General features: G+C 43.5%; 1 pseudogene; it reads left to right on the plus strand.

Moving 5' to 3' along the window:
• The first annotated feature begins 4071 nt into the window (after positions 1–4071).
• On the plus strand, positions 4072–19486 carry LOC139358780 (NADH-ubiquinone oxidoreductase chain 1-like; annotated as a pseudogene).
• The last annotated feature ends 94 nt before the right edge of the window (positions 19487–19580 follow it).

Raw genomic sequence — 19580 nt, forward strand, 5'->3', positions numbered from 1 at the left:
GGGCAGGGTCTGGATAAGGGCAAGGCCAGGGATACGGTAGGACCAGGGCTAGGGCCAGGGCCCGGGCTAAGCCAGAACAAGGCCAGGGCCAGGCCATAGTGAGGACAGGGCAAAGGCCAAGGCAGGGTCAGTGCAGGTCCCGGGAGAGGCCAGTGCCAGGCAGGGCCAGGGCACAACCAGGGCAGTGTAAGGCAGGTCAATGGCACCACTGTGCCATGACAGGTCAAAGTCAGTGCCAAGAGAAGGCACAACAGGCAGGGCCATGGTGGGGCCAGGGCAGGGATGGGCCAAGGCAGGGCCAGAACAAATCTGGGCCAGGACACGTCCAAGGCCAGGTCAAGGCCAGAACAGGAGCAGGACCATGACCACTAGCAGGGCCAGTGCCATGACAGGACCAGGGTCGGGACAAGAGGCAGGGCCAGAGCCAAGGCCGGGCCAGCACAGGTTCAGGGAAAGGCCAGTGCAAAGGCAAAACCAGGATGGGATCATAGCAGGGCAGGGCCGAGACAGTCTAGGTAACAGTAGGGCAGGGCCAGGGCAAGGCAGGGCAGTACAGGGCCAGGTCCACGGCAGTGGCAGGGCAAAGCCAAGCCCATTGCCAATGCAACAGCCCACCCTACAAGGCTTCTACAACCTGGCCACTGCCGCAGCCTGGCCATCGCTGCAGCCTGGCCATCGCTGTAAGCCTGACCTCCAACCCTGGCTGCAGCCGCCTGACCTCCCAGCGTGGTCACTCTCCTACCGTTCCAGCACGCTGCAGTCTCCGTCACTGCCACCCACCCTCAGCGAGGCAAGCCGTGGTGTCACAGGCTCCAGGTGTCTCCTCCTCCTCCTGGCACAGAGCAGCTGGGCGGGCAAAGCCACAAAAGCCTAGAGGAAGATGCGAGGGGTGGTAGCATTAAGAGCCTCAACTTAACACCCTTCCCTGGCCCTGCCGCTGCCCTGGCCCTTCCCATCTCCAACCCTTACCAAGGCCCTAACCTGGTCCTGACCCTGCCCTGGCCTGGTCCTGACCCTGTCCCCCTACTCCAGAGAAGTGGAAGGGCAGAGCCAGGGAAGGGCCGGGGCAAATAAGGGACAGTGCACATCCAAATCCAAGAAAACGCCAGGGCCATGACAGAGCCAGGGTGAGTCCTTCGCACGGCCAGGTTCCAGGCCAGGGCCAGGAAAGGGTCAAGGCAGGGTCACTGCATGGCCAAGGTCCAGGTCAAAGCCAGAGCAGTGTCAGGGTCAGGCCTGCATAAAGGCAGGACCAGGGCCAGGGCCAGGGCTGTGCCAGGACAGAACAAGAGCAGAGCAAGGCAGGACCAGAGCCAGGCATTAGAGAGAGTAGGGCAAATGCCAAGGCAAGGCCAGGGCAGTGCCAGGGCTGAGGCAAAGTCAGGGAAGGTCCAGGGCTGAGTCAGTGCTAGAACCAAGAGAAGAGCAAAGGCCAGGGCAGATCTAGGGCACAAGCAAGGCAGGCTAGGGCAGGGCAATAGCAAGACCAGGCCACGGCAGGGCCAGCCCAGGATAGAACAGGGTACAGGCAGGGCAGGGCCAGGGCTACAGCTGGGGCAGGACAAGACCCAGGACCAGAGTCCAGTCCAGGCCAAGGGTATGGCCAGGGCAGAGGTAGGGCCAGAGCCAGGGCCAAGACAGGTCCATTGCAGGGCCGGGGTTCAGACCAGGGCCAGAGCAGAGCCAGGGCAGGGCCAGGGCCAGGACCAGGAAAGGACCCTGGTCCTGAAGTGGATTTGAAGGTATCCTGTCCCTGATTTAATCTTGCTCTGCCTTCACCCATCCCTCTCCTGGCCCTACCATGGCCCTGCCCCTTCCCTGGCTCTGCCATGGCCCTGTCCCAGACCCTAGCCCTACCTAACCCTGGCTGTAGCCGCCTGACCTCCTAGCGTGGTCACTCTCCTACCATTCCAGCACGCTGCAGTCTCCGTCGCTGCCACCCACCCTCAGCGAGGCAAGCCGTGGTGTCACAGGCTCCAGGTGTCTCCTCCTCCTCCTGGCACAGAGCAGCTGGGCGGGCAAAGCCAGAAAAGCCTAGAGGAAGATGCGAGGGGTGGTAGCATTAAGAGCCTTAACTTGTCATGCCAGGGACTGGGTGGCAGGGGCCAGTTTCAGCATAGGCACTCGCACCCACCCTCCAAAGTTCAGCCTCTCCTTTTGGCCCAAGCTGGCCAGGAACTGGGGCCTGGAGTGGGTGCTGGAGACACCACAGCGCCCAGCTCCCCACTCCACAGGAACCACTGGGTCCACTGGGGCTGCAATCCTCGGGGAACAGGAGCAGCAGAAAAATTCAGACCCAGCCCAGCCCTCCACACCCAGGTGCCAATTCCTGTTCTGGATATCTCCACGCACAGGGCCCTTTCCCCCATGGTGTCTGCTACTGCATACCCGGGGCGCCTGGCAGCCTCTAAGGCACAGACCCAGAGTGCACGGGCCCAGGAGCCACAGTGGGTGTGGGGGTTCTGCCACGCTCAGGATTCCCACGGAAACACTGTGTGCCTGCCGTGCTCCAGTATGAGCAAGAGTAGGTGGCCCTCTGGAGTGTGGCGTCCAGGGAGAGCAGAACCGCTCCTTCCTTGGATGCCACACTGTTGCTGCCAACTCTGCTGACTGCTGCCAGCAGTGCAGCCCCTGATAGCACCGAACTCACCCCCGCTTCACGGCCAGTCCTGCCCTCAATAGCGCACCCCACCTCCATCCCCCAACGCCGCCACCAGCGTATACCCGACAGTGCGTTTACCTGTCTTCCTCCATGGGCATTGTGGCCCCAGAAAGTGCCTATAACCCACCCCCTGCACTGTAGGCAGTGCAGCCCTCTACAGTGCTGCCAACTAGTACCCCCAATGCAGGCAATGACACCCTGGATAGTGCCCCCTACCCACCCCACCCTGCGAAAAGTGTAGCCCCGATAGCCCCTGCCCTACCACTCTGGTCATGCTGCAGTGTCTGTCACCGCCACCACCAACCACGGTGAAGGAAGCCACTGGGCCGCAGGCTCTAGCACTCAGCAGCCAGGCCCGGAGCAGCTCTCGCTGATGGCCGGCTCCTACCACTCTAACCACGCTGCTGTCTCCATGGCCATCTTCTTTGACTACAAAGGAATAAAACTAGGTATCAGTAAGAAGCGTAATTTTGAAAACCATACAATCACATCAAGTTAAACAACATGCTCCTGAATGAATGACTAGTGGGTCAATGAAGATACTAAGACAGAAATTGAAAAATTTTATGAAACAAATGGTAATGAAAACACAATACAACAAAACTTACGTTACACAGAAAGCAGTACAAAGGCAGAGATTTATAGCTAGAAGTGCCTACCATCCAAACAAAAGAAAAACTTCAAATAAACAATATATCTTAAAGAACTAGTAAGGACAAACTAAACCCAAAAGAAGAAAATAAGAAAATAAGATCACAGCAGAAATAAAATTTAAATAAAAAAGTACAAAAGATTAAACAAAAACTTGGCTTTCTGGAAAGCTAAACAAAATTGACAAACTTTTAACCAGGCTAAGAAAAAACACAAGTTTCAAACAAAAACAACAGATAAAAAAAAGACATTACAACTGATACTTCAGAAATTCAAAGGATCATAACTGGCTATCATACGCCAACAAATTGGAAAGCCTAGTAGAAATTGACAAATTTCTAGACGCATACAACCTACTTAGGTTGAACACTAAAAACGTGCAAGACCAGAACAGATTGGTAACAAGTAATGAGATTGAAGCCATCAGAAATATAAGTAACATGAACATTTTCTCCACCGCATAAGCCTAAATCAGACCGAAAAACTTCACCGATACTTAACAGCCCAGTACTAATACATACAAACAAGCCAGTACTTCTCATACTGTTAACCCAACACAGGCATGCCTTAAGGAAAGGTTTAAAAAAAAGTAAAAGGAACTCAGCAAACTCAACCCCACCTGTTTACCAAAAACGTCACCTCTAGCATTACCAGTAATAGAGGCACTGCCTGCCCAGTGACACATGTTTAACGGCCGTGGTACTCTGACCGTGCAAAGGTAGCATAATCACTTGTTCCTTAAATGGGGACTCGCATGAATGGCACCACGAGGGTTCAACTGTCTCTTACTTTCAACCAGTGAAATTGACCTGCCCGTGAAGAGGTGGGCAGGAAACAATAAGACGAACAGACCCTATGGACCTTTAATTTATTAATGCAATTAAAACTACATAAATCTACCGACCCTTATACCATTACACCTGCATTAAAAATTTTGGCTGGGGTGACCTCGGAGCATAACTAAACCTCCAAACAACCTATGCTAAGGCTACACAAGCCAAAACGGACTAACACCTATAATTGATCCAATAACTTCACCAACGGAACAAATTACCCTCGGGATAACAGTGCAATCCTATTCCAGAGTCCATATGGACAATAGGGTTTACGACCTCGATGTTGGATCAGGACATCCTAATGGTGCAGCAGCTATCAAGGGTTCGTTTGTTCAACGATTAAAGTCCTACATGATCTGAGTTCAGACCGGAGCAATCCAGGTCGGTTTCTATCTATTCTATATTTCTCCCTGTACGAAAGGACAAGAGAAGTAAGGCCCACTTCATAAAGTGCCCTCATTCCATAGATGACCTAATCTCAATCTAACAAAATAACACCCACTCAACCCAAAAACAGGGTTTGTTAAGATAGCAGAGCCCGGCAATTGCATAAAATTTAAAACTTTACAATCAGAGGTTCAACTCCTCTTCTTAACACCGTATCAACAACAAACCTTCTACTCCTTGTTATATCTGTACTAGCTGCTATGGCATTTCTCACGCTTATTGAACGAAAATTATTAGGCTATATACAATTATGTAAAGGGCCAAATATTGCTGGCCCTTATGGATTACTGCAACCCTTTGCTGATGCAATAAAATTATTCGCCAAGGAGCCCTTAAAACCTTCAACATCTACTACCATTCTCTACATTACCGCACCAGCCTTGGCCTTTTCCATTGCTCTTCTCCTATGAACTCCTCTCCCTATACCCCACCCACTAATTAACTTTAACCTGGGACTTTTATTTATTCTAGCTACATCTAGCCTAACCGTCTACTCTATTTTATGATCAGGATGAGCATCAAACTCAAACTATGCACTAATCAGAGCATTACGAGCTGTCGCCCAAACAATTTCATACGAACTTACTTTCACTATTATTCTCTTGTCAATCTTATTGATAAGCAGCTCATTTAATCTTCATATACTTATCACAACACAAGAGTATCTCTGACTCCTCCTACCATCATGACCCCTGACTACAATACGATTCACTTCCACATTAGCTGAAACAAACCGAGCTCCCTTTGGCCTCACAGAAGGCGAATCAGAACTAGTCTCGGGCTTTAACATTGAATATGTCGCAGGTCCATTCGCTCTGTTCTTTATGGCTGAATACATAAATATTATTATAATAAATGCTCTAACAACCACAATCTTCCTAGGCACATTGTACTCTATTCACTCCCCAGAGCTATTTACGACATGCTTTGCCACCAAAACACTTTTCCTAACCTCTTTATTTTTATGAATCCAAACAGCATACCCCCGATTCCGTTATGATCAACTCATACACTTACGCCTAATCTACACCACTTCCATAACACTACTTCCTACATCCAACAATACAAAAATAAAATGACAATGCGAAAGAACAAAACCCACACTTCTCATCCCCCCACTCATTATCCTCGCCACCCTCCTCTTAACAACTTCCCCACTAACCTTAGCCATCTTCTAGAAATTTAGGTTAAGAAAGACCAAGGGCCTTCAAAGCCCTTAGTAAGTCAAACCATGTTTAATTTCTGAGACAAAGACTGCAGATTCTGCTCTGCATCAACTGAATGCAAATCAATTACTTTAATTAAGCTAAGCTCTTACCAGATTAATGGGACTCAAACCCACCAAATTTTAGTTAACAGCTAAATACCCTAACCAACTGGCTTTAATCTACTTCTCCCGCCTCAGGGGAAAAAAGGCGGGAGAAGCCCCAGCAGAAATTAGCTGCCCCTTTGAATTTGCAATTAAACATGAAAATTACCTCGGGGCTGGTAAAAAGAGGACTTAATCTCTGTTTTTAGGTTTACAGCCTAATGCTTACTCAGCCATTTTACCCGCCTCCCCTTCCTTTTTCCCACCTATGCTCGTCTACTGTTATTCTCAACAAACCATAAAGATATTGGAACTCTTTACCTACTGTTCGACACATGAGCTGGAATCATAGGCACAGCTCTAAGCCTTCTTATTTGAGCTGAATTAGGTCAACCAGGCAACCTACTAGGCAACGACCATATCTATAACGTTATTGTTACAGCCCATGCATTCATCATAATCTCCTTTATAGTCATACCCATCATAATTGGAGGCTTCAGAAATTGATTAGTACTTCTAATGATTGGTGCCCCTGACAGAGCATTCCCTCGCCAAAATAATGTAAGTTTCTGACTTCTTCCCCCCTCCTTTCTACCATTACTGGCATCTGCCATAGGGGAAGCCGGTGCTGGAACAGGCTGAACAGTTTATCCTCCTTTAGCAGGAACTTTCTCCTACCCAGGAGCTTCTGTAGATCTAACTATCTTCTCACTTCACCTAGCAGGCATCTCCTCCATTCTAGGAGCTATCAATTTCATTACCACTATCATTAATATAAAACCCCCTGCAAATATCTCAATATCAAACCCCCTTATTTATTTGATCAGTATTAATCACAGTCATCCTTCTACTCCTCTCCCTACCAGTACTAGCTGCCGGCATTACTATACTACTAACAGACCGAAATCTAAACACTACCTTCTTTGATCCTGCTGGAGGAGGGGATCCTATCTTATATCCACACTTATTCTGATTCTTCAGCCATCTCGAAGTCTATATCTTCATGCTGCCTGGGTTTGGGATAATTTCCCATATTGTAACATATTACTCCACAAAAAAAGAACCATTTGGCTATAGGTATAGTTTGAGCTATAATATCAATTGGGTTTTTAGGCTTTATTGTATGAGCCTATCATATGTTTACAGTGGGTATAGACGTAGACACACGAGCCTACTTTACTTCTGCCACTATAATTATTGCAATCCCCATTGGCGTTAAGGTCTTTAGCTGACTTGCCATGCTTCACGGAGGCAATATCAAATGATCCCCTGCAATACTTTGAGCCTTGGGCTTTATCTTTCTTTTTACTATGGGGGGCTTGACCGGTATCATACTAGCAAACTCATCACTAGATATTGTACTACACGACACATACTATGTTGTAGCACACTTTCACTACGTCCTGTCAATGGGAGCTGTATTCGCTATCATAGGAGGTTTTATTCATTGATTTCCCTTATTTTCAGGCTACACTCTAGACCAAACTTATGCTAAAGCTCATTTCACCATTATATTTGTAGGTGTAAATTTAACTTTCTTCCCACAACATTTCCTTGGCTTATCCGGAATACCCCGACGCTATTCTGACTACCCCAATGCCTATACCACATGAAATATTATATCATCTATAGGCTCCTTCATCTCCCTAGTAGCAGTAGTATTAATAATTTATATAACCTGAGAAGCCTTTGCCTCAAAGCATAAAGTCTTATTAATTGAACAATCTTCCACCAACTTAGAATGACTACACAGTTGCCCTCCACCCTATCCCACATTTGAAGAACCAGCCTACATTAAACTATGCGAAAAAGGAAGGAATCAAACCTCCTAAAACTGATTTCAAGCCAACCCTGCAACCTCTGCAACTTTTTCAATAAGATATTAGAAAAACTATTTCATAGCTCTGTCAAAGCTAAGTCATAGGTTAAACCCTATATATGGCTCACCCAGTTCAACTAGACCTACAAGACGCCACATCTCCTAGCATAGAAGAATTAATCACTTTTCATGACCACACTTTTATAATCGTATCCTTAATTAGCTTCCTAGTATTATACGTCCTATCTTCAACCCTTACGACAAAACTAACCAACACCAATATCACAGACGCTCAAGAAATAGAAACCATTTGAACTATCTCACCCGCAATCATTTTAATCCTAATTGCTCTTCCATCCCTACGCATCCTATACTTAACAGATGAGATCAACAACCCTTCTTTTACTATCAAATCAATTGGACACCAATGATACTGAACCTACGAATATACAGACTATGGGGGACTGATCTTTAACTCTTATATACTCCCCCCGCTGTTCTTAAACCCAGGAGACCTTCGAATACTAGAAGTGGACAATCGAGTAGTTCTTCCAATTGAAGCCCCCGTCCATATGATAATCACATCTCAGGACGTTCTACACTCATGAACAATTCCTACCCTAGGCCTGAAAACAGATGCAGTTCCTGGACGCTTAAATCAAACTACATTCACCGCTATACGACCAGGCGTCTATTACGGACAATGCTCAGAAATCTGCGGTGCCAACCATAGCTTTATACCTATTGTCGCAGAATTAATTCCACTAAAAATTTTTGAAATAGGACCCGTATTTACCCTATAGACCGCCCCCCACTTCTAACACACCTCACTCCACAACTCTCTACAAAATATTCTTACCGATACACTGTACAGCTACTCTAGCATTAACCTTTTAAGTTGAAGATCGAGAGAAACATTCCTCTCTACAGTGAAATGCCCCAACTAGATACATCCACATGACTTACTATTATCATAACTATACTCCCCACACTATTTCTTATTACACAATTAAAACTACTAAACACAAATTACTATTCACCCCCCTTACAAAAAACCCCCAGTACACAAACCTACAACAACCCTTGACAATTAAAATGAACGAAAATCTATTTACTCCATTTACCGCTCCAACAATCCTAGGCCAGCCTGCTGCAGTACCCATCAGCCTACTCCCCACATTACTACTTCCAACCTCCAAGTGCCTTATTAATAACTGATTAATTACTATTCAACAAAACCTAATCCAACTCACTCTAAAACAAATAATAACAACCCATAATACTAAAGGACAAACCTGATCCTTGATGCTGATGTCTTTAATTATTTTTATTACAATAACTAACCTTCTCAGACTTCTACCTCACTCATTTACACCCACCACCCAACTATCTATAAATCTAGCTATAGCAATTCCCCTGTGAGCAAGAACAGTAGTTATAGGTCTTCGCTTCAAAACTAAAAGCTCTCTAGCCCATTTTCTGCCACAAGGTACACCCACACTCCTTATTCGTATATTAGTAATTATTGAAACAATTAGCCTACTTATTCAACCAGTGGCCCTAGCTGTACATTTAACTGCTAACATCACAGCTGGCCATTTACTAATGCACCTAATAGGAAGTGCTGCACTAGCATTATCAGCCATCAACCTCCCTGCTACCTCACTAATCTCCATACTCCTAGTACTACTGACTATCCTAGAAATCGCAGTAGCCCTGATCCAAGCCTATGTTTTCACACTATTAGTTAGCCTTTATCTACGTGATAACACCTAGATAACACCTAATGACCCACCAATCTCATGCCTACCACATAATTAAACCCAGCCCCTGACCACTAACAGGAGCTCTATTAGCTCTCCTAATAACATCTGGCTTAATTATATGATTCCACTTTCATTCCACCACTCTATTAATACTAGACCTACTAACCAATATATTAACCCTATACCAATGGTGACATGACATCATCCGAGAAAGTACTTACCAAGGCCACCATACAACACCCGTCCAAAAAAGCCTTCGTTATGGAATGGTCCTATTCATCATCTCACAAATTCTTTTCTTCACTGGTTTCTTCTGAGCATTCTACCACTCAATCTTCGCTCCTACCCCACACCTAGGAGGACACTGACCACCAACAGGAATTACTCCCCTAAATCCACTACAAGTACCTCTTTTAAACACCTCTGTACTACTTGCATCGGGGTTACAATCACCTGAGCCCATCATAGTCTGATAGAGAGTAGTCGAAAACAAATAATTCAAGCTCTACTCATTATGATCCTACTAGGCATTTACTTCACCCTACTACAAATCTCAGAGTACTTGGAAGCACCCTTTACTATTTCCGATGGTATCTATGGCTCAACATTCTTTGTTGCTACAGGCTTTCACGGACTTCACGTTATCACTGGATCTACATTCCTTATTACTTGCCTTATCCGTCAACTATTCTATCATTTCACATCAAACCACCACTTTGGCTTTGAAGCCACTGCCTGATACTGACATCTTGTAGACGTCATCTGATTATTCCTCTATGTTTCTATCTACTGATGAGGGTCCTATTCTTTTAGTATAACTAGTACAGTTGACTTCCAATCAACTAGTTTCGATAATATTCGAAAAAGAGTAATTAACCTAGTATTGACCCTAATGACTAACACTCTTCTAACCCTACTACTAATAATCATCATATTCTGACTACCTCAACTGAATTCTTATGCAGAAAAAACCAATCCTTATGAATGTGGCTTTAACCCATTAAACCCTGCCCGTATTCCTTTCTCCATAAAATTTTTCTTAGTTGCCATTACTTTTCTACTATTTGACCTGGAAATCGCCCTACTACTACCCCTACCATGAGCCCTTCAAACAACAGAGCTTCCAACTATGCTTAAGTCATCAATTATACTAATTATTCTTCTAACTCTCAGTCTGACCTACGAATGAACTCAAAAAGGACTAGATTGAGCCGAATTGGTAAGTAGTTTAAACAAAACAAATGATTTTGACTCATTAGATTATGATAGTCATACTGACCAAATGCCTTTCATCTATATAAGCATCACACTAGCATTTATAATCTCACTCCTAGGCATGCTAACCTATCGTTCACACTTAATATCCTCCCTGCTATGCCTAGAAGGAATAATGCTATCACTATTTATTATAAGTGCTCTTACAGCTTCAAACATACATTCCTTCCTATAATATTACACCCATTGCCCAGTAGTATTTGCTGCTTGCGAAGCAGCGATTGGCCTTGCCCTACTAATCTCAATCTCCAACACATACGATATAGACTATATCCACAACCTAAATTTACTTCAATGTTAAAAATAGTGATCCCCACAATTATACTACTACCGACAACATGATTTTCCAAAAATAACATAATCTGAATTAACCTAACTGTGCATAGTCTAATCATCAGTACTATCCCTCTGTTATTTTTCAACCAAACCAGCAACAACCTCCTTAACTACTCAACCTATTTATCTTCCGACACACTAACAACATCCCTAATATTAACCGCCTGACTCTTACCTCTTATAATCACAGCAAGCCAATACCACTTACACAATGAATCCCTTCCACGAGAAAAGTTTTACCTCTCTATAATGGTCTTCCTACAAATCTCTTTAATTTTCACATTTATAGCTACAGAACTAATCATATTTTATATTCTATTTGAGACCACTCTCATTCCTACCCTAATTATCATCACCCGATGAGGCAGCCAAGCAGAACGCCTTAACCCAGGCACATACTTCCTCTTCTATACACTAGCCGGCTCTCTCCCCCTACGATTATGCTAATCTATGCTTATAATAATTTAGGCTCACTAAACATCACATTGCTAATGCTTGTAGCTCAAAAACTAACAACTACCTGATCCTATAGTCTTACCTGACTAGCATGCATAATAGCCTTCATAGTAAAAATACCCCTATAGGCTTACACTTATGACTTCCCAAAGCCCATGTTGAAGCTCCCATTGCTGGGTCAATAGTCCTCGCCGCAGTACTCCTGAAACTAGGTGGCAGTGGCATAATACGAATCACCTCTATCCTTAGTCCCACAACAGAATACATAGCCTACCCCTTCCTCATACTATCTTTATGAGGCATAATCATAACAAGTTCAACCTGTCTTCGACAAACAGACCTAAAATCACTCATTGCATACTCCTCAGTAAGTCACATAGCCCTGGTAATTATAGCCTCCCTCTTTCAAACCCCCTAAAGCTTTACTGGTGCAACTGTTCTTAAAAATCGCCCATGGGTTCACCTCATCCATACTATTTTGCCTAGCAAACTCAAACTATGAGCGAACCCATAGCCGTATCACACTACTTTCCCGAGGACTCCAAACGCTACTTCCACTAATAACCTCCTGATGATTTACAGCAAACCTTACCAATATTGCCTTACCCCCTAGTATTAACCTAGTAGGGGAACTCCTTGTAATAATAACCTCATTCTCCTGATCATATGTCACTATTACACTTACAGGACTTAACATACTGATCACAGCCCTCTATTCCCTCTATATATTTACCACAACACAATGAGGAATACTCACATATCATATTACTAACACAAAACCTTCCTTTACACGAGAAAACATACTACAATTTATGCACCTCTCCCCTATTATCCTCCTGTCCCTTAACCCCAGTATTATTCTAGGCTTTACCTCTTGTAAATATAGTTTAACCAAAACATTAGATTGTGAATCTAATCATAGAGGCCTACCACTTCTTATTTACCAAGAAAGCTAGCAAGCACTGCAAATCCATGCCTCCGTTTTTAATAAATACGGCTTTCCCAACTTTTAAAGGATTACAGCTATCCATTGGTCTTAGGAACCAAAAACATTGGTGCAACTCCAAGTAAAAGTAACAACCATGTATACCTCCATCACTGTAATAACCCTAACTACTCTAATCCTACCGATTACTATTACTTTTATTAAACCCAATAAAAAGCACTCATACCCGCCCTACGTAAAAACAACTATAATATATACTTTTATCATCAGCCTCCTTCCCACAGTCCTAGACATTTTCCTGGATCAAGAAGCAATTATTTCAAACTGACACTGAATAACAATCCAAACATTAGAATTAACACTAAGCTTTAAATTAGACCACTTTTCTATGATATTCATCCCAATCACATTGTTCATTACTTGGTCTATTATAGAATTCTCACTATGGTATATAAGCTCAGACCCAAATATTAATCAATTCTTTAAATATCTTCTTACATTTCTCACCACTATATTAATTTTAATCACCACCAATAACCTCTTCCAACCTTTCATTGGTTGGGAAGGCGTGGGAATTATATCATTCCTGCTAATGGGCTGATGGCACGCTCGAACAGAAGCCAACACAGCAGCCATTCAAGCAGTCTTATACAATCGCATCGGCGATATTGGCTTTATCCTAAGCATAATATGATTTACCCTACATTATAACTCATGAGACTTTCAACAAATATTTGTCCTAAACTCCAACCCAAGTCTTCTCCCACTTACAGGTCTTCTCCTGGCAGCAACAGGAAAATCAGCTCAATTTGATCTTCACCCCTGACTACCCTCCGCCATAGAAGGACCAACCCCAGTCTCAGCTTTACTCCACTCCAGCACACTAGTTGTCGCCAGGGTGTTCCTTCTCATCCACTTCCACCCTCTAATAGAAAATAATACATTAATCCAAAGCCTCACACTATGCCTAGGAGCCATCACCACCATATTTACAGCAGTCTATGCCCTAACACAGAATGATATTAAAAAAATCATAGCCTTTTCCAACTCAAGTCAACTAGGCCTCATAATAGTTACTATTGGGATCAATCAACCATATCGAGCATTCCTACATATCTGTACTCATGCTTTCTTCAAAGCTATACTATTCATCTGCTCCGGATCTATTATCCATAACCTAAACAACCAACAAGATATTCGAAAAATAGGAGGATTATTTAAAATAATACCCCTTACTTCAACCTCCTTAATCATCGGCAACCTAGCACTCACAGGTATACCTTTCCTCACAGGCTTCTACTTCAAAGACCTTATCATCGAAACCGCAAACATGTCATATATCAACGCCTGAGCCCTATCTATCGCTCTCATTGCCACATTCCTGACAAGAGCATACAGCACCCGAACTATCTTCCTAAACTAACAGGACAACCTCGCTTCCCAACTTCAATCAACATTAGCAAGAATAACCCCACCCTATTGAACCCAATCAAACACCTCACAATCGGCAGTATGCTAGCAGGATTTCTCATCACCAATAACATCTCTCCTACCTCACTCCCCCAATCAACAATGCCCCTCCACCTAAAACTCTCAGCCCTGTACCTAACCACTCTGGGCTTCCTAGTAGCCCTAGACCTTACTCTCATAACCAACAAACTTAAAATAAATATACAATCACATGTATTTAAATTTCCTAATATACTAGGATATTATCCCACTACAATCCACCGTATGACCTTCTACCAAAATCTACTTATAAGCCAAAACCTATCTTCCCTCTTACTGGACTCAATCTGACTAGAAAAATCTATGCCCAAAACAATTTCACATATCCACACTATTACCTCCACCATCACAACCACTCAGAAAGGTATAATCAAGTTTTACTCCCTCTCTTTCCTTATTCCCCTTATTCTAACTCTATTCCTAATAACATAATCTATTACCACGAGTAATCTCAATAATAATATATACACCAACAAATTACGTTCAACCAGTAACCACTACTAATCAACGCCCATAATCATATAAAGCACCTGCACCAATAGAATCTCCTCGAACTAACCCTGATCCCTCCCCCTCAAAAACTACCCAATTCCCTATATTATCAAAATTAACCACCACTACCAACCCATCAAAATCTAAAACTCATAAAACTAAACCCACCTCCATCGCCAACCCTATCAGAAAGCTTCCAAAAACCTCAAACCCTGACCCCCATGCTTCAGGGTATTCCTCAATAGCCATCACCGTAGTATAACCAAAAACAACTATTATGCCTCCCAAATAAATTAAAAACATCATTAAACCCATATAAGTCCCCCCATAATTCAAAATAATTACACAACCAACCATACCACTAACAATCAATGCTAACCCTCCATAAATAGGAGGTGGTTTAGAAGAAAACCCCACAAACCCCATGACTAATAATACACTTAATAAAAATAAAATATATGCCATTGTTCTCACATGGACTCCAACCATGACCAATGATATGAAAAACCATCGTTGTACTTCAACTACAAAAACACCAATGATCCCAACACGCAAATCTAACCCGATTTTAAAAATAATTAACTACACCTTTATTGATTTACTCACCCCATCCAACATTTCCATATGATGAATCTTCGGCTCACTTCTTGCAACCGGCCTAATTCTACAAATTATTACAGGCTTATTCCTAGCAATACACTATTCACCAGACACTTCCTCCGCCTTCTCCTCAGTTGCACACATCGTCCGAGGCGTAAACTACGGCTGAATCCTTCGCTATCTCCACGCTAACCGTGCCTCTATATTATTCATCTGTCTCTTTCTACATGTAGGTCGAGGCCTCTATTATGGCTCCTATCTTCTTATAGAAACCTGAAACATTGGCACTGCACTTCTACTCATAACCACATCAACAGCCTTCATGGGCTACGTACTCCCATGAGGTCAAATATCATTCTGAGGTGCCACTGTAATTACAAACCTACTATCAGCAGTTCCATACATCAGAACCAACCTCGTCCAATGAGTTTCAGGTGGGTATTCCATTGAGAACCCTACTCTTATACGATTCTTCACCCTTCACTTTATCCTACCCTTTATTATCACAGCCTTTACAACCCTGCACCTATTATTCCTACACGAGACAGGATCAAATAACCCCTGCGGAATTTCCTCCCACTCCGACAAAATTACTTTCCATCCCTACTACACAATCAAAGATATCTTAGGCTAATCCTCCTCTTTATAGCCTTAATAACATTAGTACTATTCTCACCTGACCTTCTAAGTGACCCAGATAACTATATCCCAGCCAACCCCCTAAAAACTCCTCTACACATTAAACCAGAGTGATATTTCCTAATCACATATGCAATTTTACACTCTATTCCCAATAAATTAGGAGGGGTGTTGCCACTTCTCCTATCAATCCTTATCTTAGCAATCATATCCATTCTCCACAAATCTAAACAACAAATTATAGCATTCCGCCCACTCAGCCAATCCCTATTTTGACTCCTAACCACAATTCTACTAACTCTCACCTGAATCAGAAGCCAACCAGTAAACCAGCCCTTTATGATTATCGGACAAGTAGCATCCATAATATACTTTACCACAATTTCAGTCTTAATACCACTTGCCTCTCTAACCAAAAACAACTTACTCAAGTGAACCTGCCCTTGTAGTACAAATCAGTACACCAGTCCTGTAAACTGGAAATGGAAAACTTCCCCTAGGGCAACTCAGAAAGAAAGTACTTAACTTCACCACCAACACCCAAAACTGGCATTCTAATTTGAACTACTTTCTGTATTCTATGGTGTGCAAACTTTAAATGCAACTTAAGTATTAAATTATTTTAATATACTTTTACGTAAATCATGCATTACTGCTAGCCAACATGAATATTATATAGTACTATATATGATTAACTGTACATAGCACATATCATTACATATTTACTAACAGTCCCCAACATATTTACAAGCAAGTATTCTCATAAATTAATCAACTGTAACACATTCTGTTAAGCCTCAAAGTCCAAATGTCCCCACCCTGAATACCAACCAACTTAATTATTCACTTACCGTACATAGTACATCACATCATTTGCTGGACATAGCACATCCGATTAAATAAATCCTCTTCACTACGGATACCCCCCTCCCTTGTGCACCATCCTCCCTGAAATCAATATCCCGCACAAGAGTGCTACTCTCCTCGCTCCGGGCCCATAAACCGTGGGGGTAGCTATAATGAACTGTATCCGGCATCTGGTTCTTACCTCAGGGCCATACAATCAAGATCGCCCACACGTTCCCCTTAAATAAGACATCTCGATGGATCACGGGTCTATCACCCTATTAACCAGTCACGGGAGCTCTCCATGCATTTGGTTTCTTTTACCTCTGGTCTGCACGCGACCCCATCGCAGAAAGCCAGTCCCGCCACAACACGTCCCGCAGCGCCTGTCTTTGATTCCTAGTTCATGCCATTATGGATCGCACCTACGTTCAATATCCTAGCCCCACATGATTCCTACAAGGTGTTATTTAATTCCTGCTTCTAAGACATATTAATAACTGTTTTACAGCCCATTCCTAATTACACTACAAAAACACAAGAAACTTTTAACAAACCCCTCCTCCCCCATCTGACTTATCCCCTTAAAAACTCGCTTTTGCCAAACCCCAAAAACAAAAGCCTTCATCCGCCCAGCCAGAGCTTACGTTCTCATTTTTTAGCGATGCACAACTTCCACTGCTATTCCCTCAATATAAAATTACTTCACCTTACCACTCTTAACACCAATTTCCATCTTCTCCCTGCTTTCTCGTTCCCACGCATTTACTCACTACTAAATCTGTATCCTTATACCACAACCCCAAAGACAAAACCTCACAACTATACTTTTTTCCTGTTTACGTAGCTTAATCCACCTAAAGCAAGACACTGAAAATGTTTAGACGGACTTACATACCCTGTAAACAAATAGGTTTGGTCCTAGCCTTTCCATTAACTCTTAGCAAGATTACACATGCAAGCATCCCCGCCCCAGTGAGGACACCCTATAAATCACAACGATCATATGGAGTAAGTATCAAGCACGCACAATGCAGCTCAAAACACTTTGCTCAGCCACACCCCCCCCCCCCCCGGGAGACAGCAGTGACAAACCTTTATCAATAAACGAAAGTTTAACTAAGCTATGCTACAATTAGGGTTAGTTAATTTCCTGCCAGCCACCGGGGCCATACGATTAACTCAAGCTAACAGACCGGCGTAAAGGGTGTTTAAGATCTAATCGAATAAAGCTAAACTCCATCTAAATTGTAAAACCTCAGCTGATGTAAAATAAACTACGAAAGTGGCTTTAAAATTTCTGAACACACAATAGCTAAGACTCAAACTGGGATTAGAGACCCCACTATGCTTAGCCCTAAACCTCAATAATTAAAATAACAAAACTACTCGCCAGAATACTACAAGCAACAGCTTGAAACTCAAAGGACTTGGCGGTGCTTCATATCCCTCTAGAGGAGTCTGTTCCATAATCGATAAACCCCGATCCACCTCACCATCTCTTGCTCAGCCTATATACCGCCATCTTCAGCAAACCCTGAGAAGGCCACAAAGTTAGCATAACCGTCCCCGCAAAAACGTTAGGTCAAGGTGTAGCCTAGGAGATGGCAAAAAATGGGCTACATTTTCTACTCCAGAAAACCCCACGATAACTCTTATGAAACCTAAGAGTCCAAGGAGGATTTAGCAGTCAATTAAGAACAGAGTGCTTAATTGAACCAGGCCATAAAGCACGCACACACCGCCCGTCACTCTCCTCATGTATATTTAAGGACTAACTTAAATAAACACCCCAATATTTATGTGGAGGAGATAAGTTGTAACAAGGTAAGTGTACTGGAAGGTGCACTTGGATAAATCAAAGCATAGCTTAACATAAAGCATCCGGCTTACACCCGGAAGATCTCAATACCATTTGATTGCCTCGAGCTAACACTAGCTCCAAACCCAATCACAACTAATACCAAACTAATTTACACTAAACCATTTACCAATCCAAAAGTATAGGCGATAGAAATTCTATCCTGGCGCTATAGATACAGTACCGTAAGGGAAAGCGAAAAATATCAAACAAGCACAAAATAGCAAGAACTCACCCCATACCTTCTGCATAATGAATTAACTAGAAACAATTTCGCAAAGAGAACTAAAGCTCAATTTCCTGAAACCAGACGAGCTACCCAAAAACAGCTGAAACAGCGCACCCCTCTTGCAGCAAAATAGTGGGAAGATTTATGGATAGAGGTGACAAGCCTACCGAGCCTGGTGATAGCTGGTTATCCAAGACAGAATCTTAGTTCAACCTTAAGTTTACCTACAGAACTACTCAATCCCCTGTAAACTTAATTGCTAGTCTAAAGAGGGACAGCTCTTCAGACATTAGGAAAAAACCTTGTATACAGAGTAAAAAACCTCATCTCCATAGTTGGCCCAAAAGCAGCCATCAATTACGCAAGCGTTCCAGCTCAACACCAACCATATACAAAATTCCAAACACACCACTGAACTCCTTATATCACATTGGATTAATCTATCACTTCATAGAAGCAATAATGGTTGTAAGCTATCTGGCAGCACAGCCCCAGATAGCACACCCAACTAGCCACTCAAGACGGGCAGTGACACCTGAGGAGATAGGGCCCCCAAACCGTCCCTGGCCACGGGCAGTGCAGCCCTGGATAGAGCACTTACTCTGACGCCTTTCTATGCTCTGACCAGCTGCAGTGTCCGCGGCTGCCACCAACTGCAGCGATCAAAGCAAGCCAGCGAGGCGAGTCAGCGCGGACAGCCACAGCCCCACAGGGTCCAGCCTCCAGCCTGCCGCAGCCAGCACCTCCTACTCCAAGCTGGGAAAGGAGCAGCTACGAAGTCAGACACAGACAAGGCTGGAATGGTGAGACTCCACAAATAACATGCTTTATATACCGAGATTATGAACTACATGTTCTGATTGGATGAGAGGAAAAAGCTAGGCCTACTGTGATTGGACTT

Source organism: Macaca nemestrina, chromosome 15, assembly GCF_043159975.1.
Source record: "Macaca nemestrina isolate mMacNem1 chromosome 15, mMacNem.hap1, whole genome shotgun sequence".
Classification (NCBI taxonomy): Eukaryota; Metazoa; Chordata; class Mammalia; order Primates; family Cercopithecidae; genus Macaca; species Macaca nemestrina.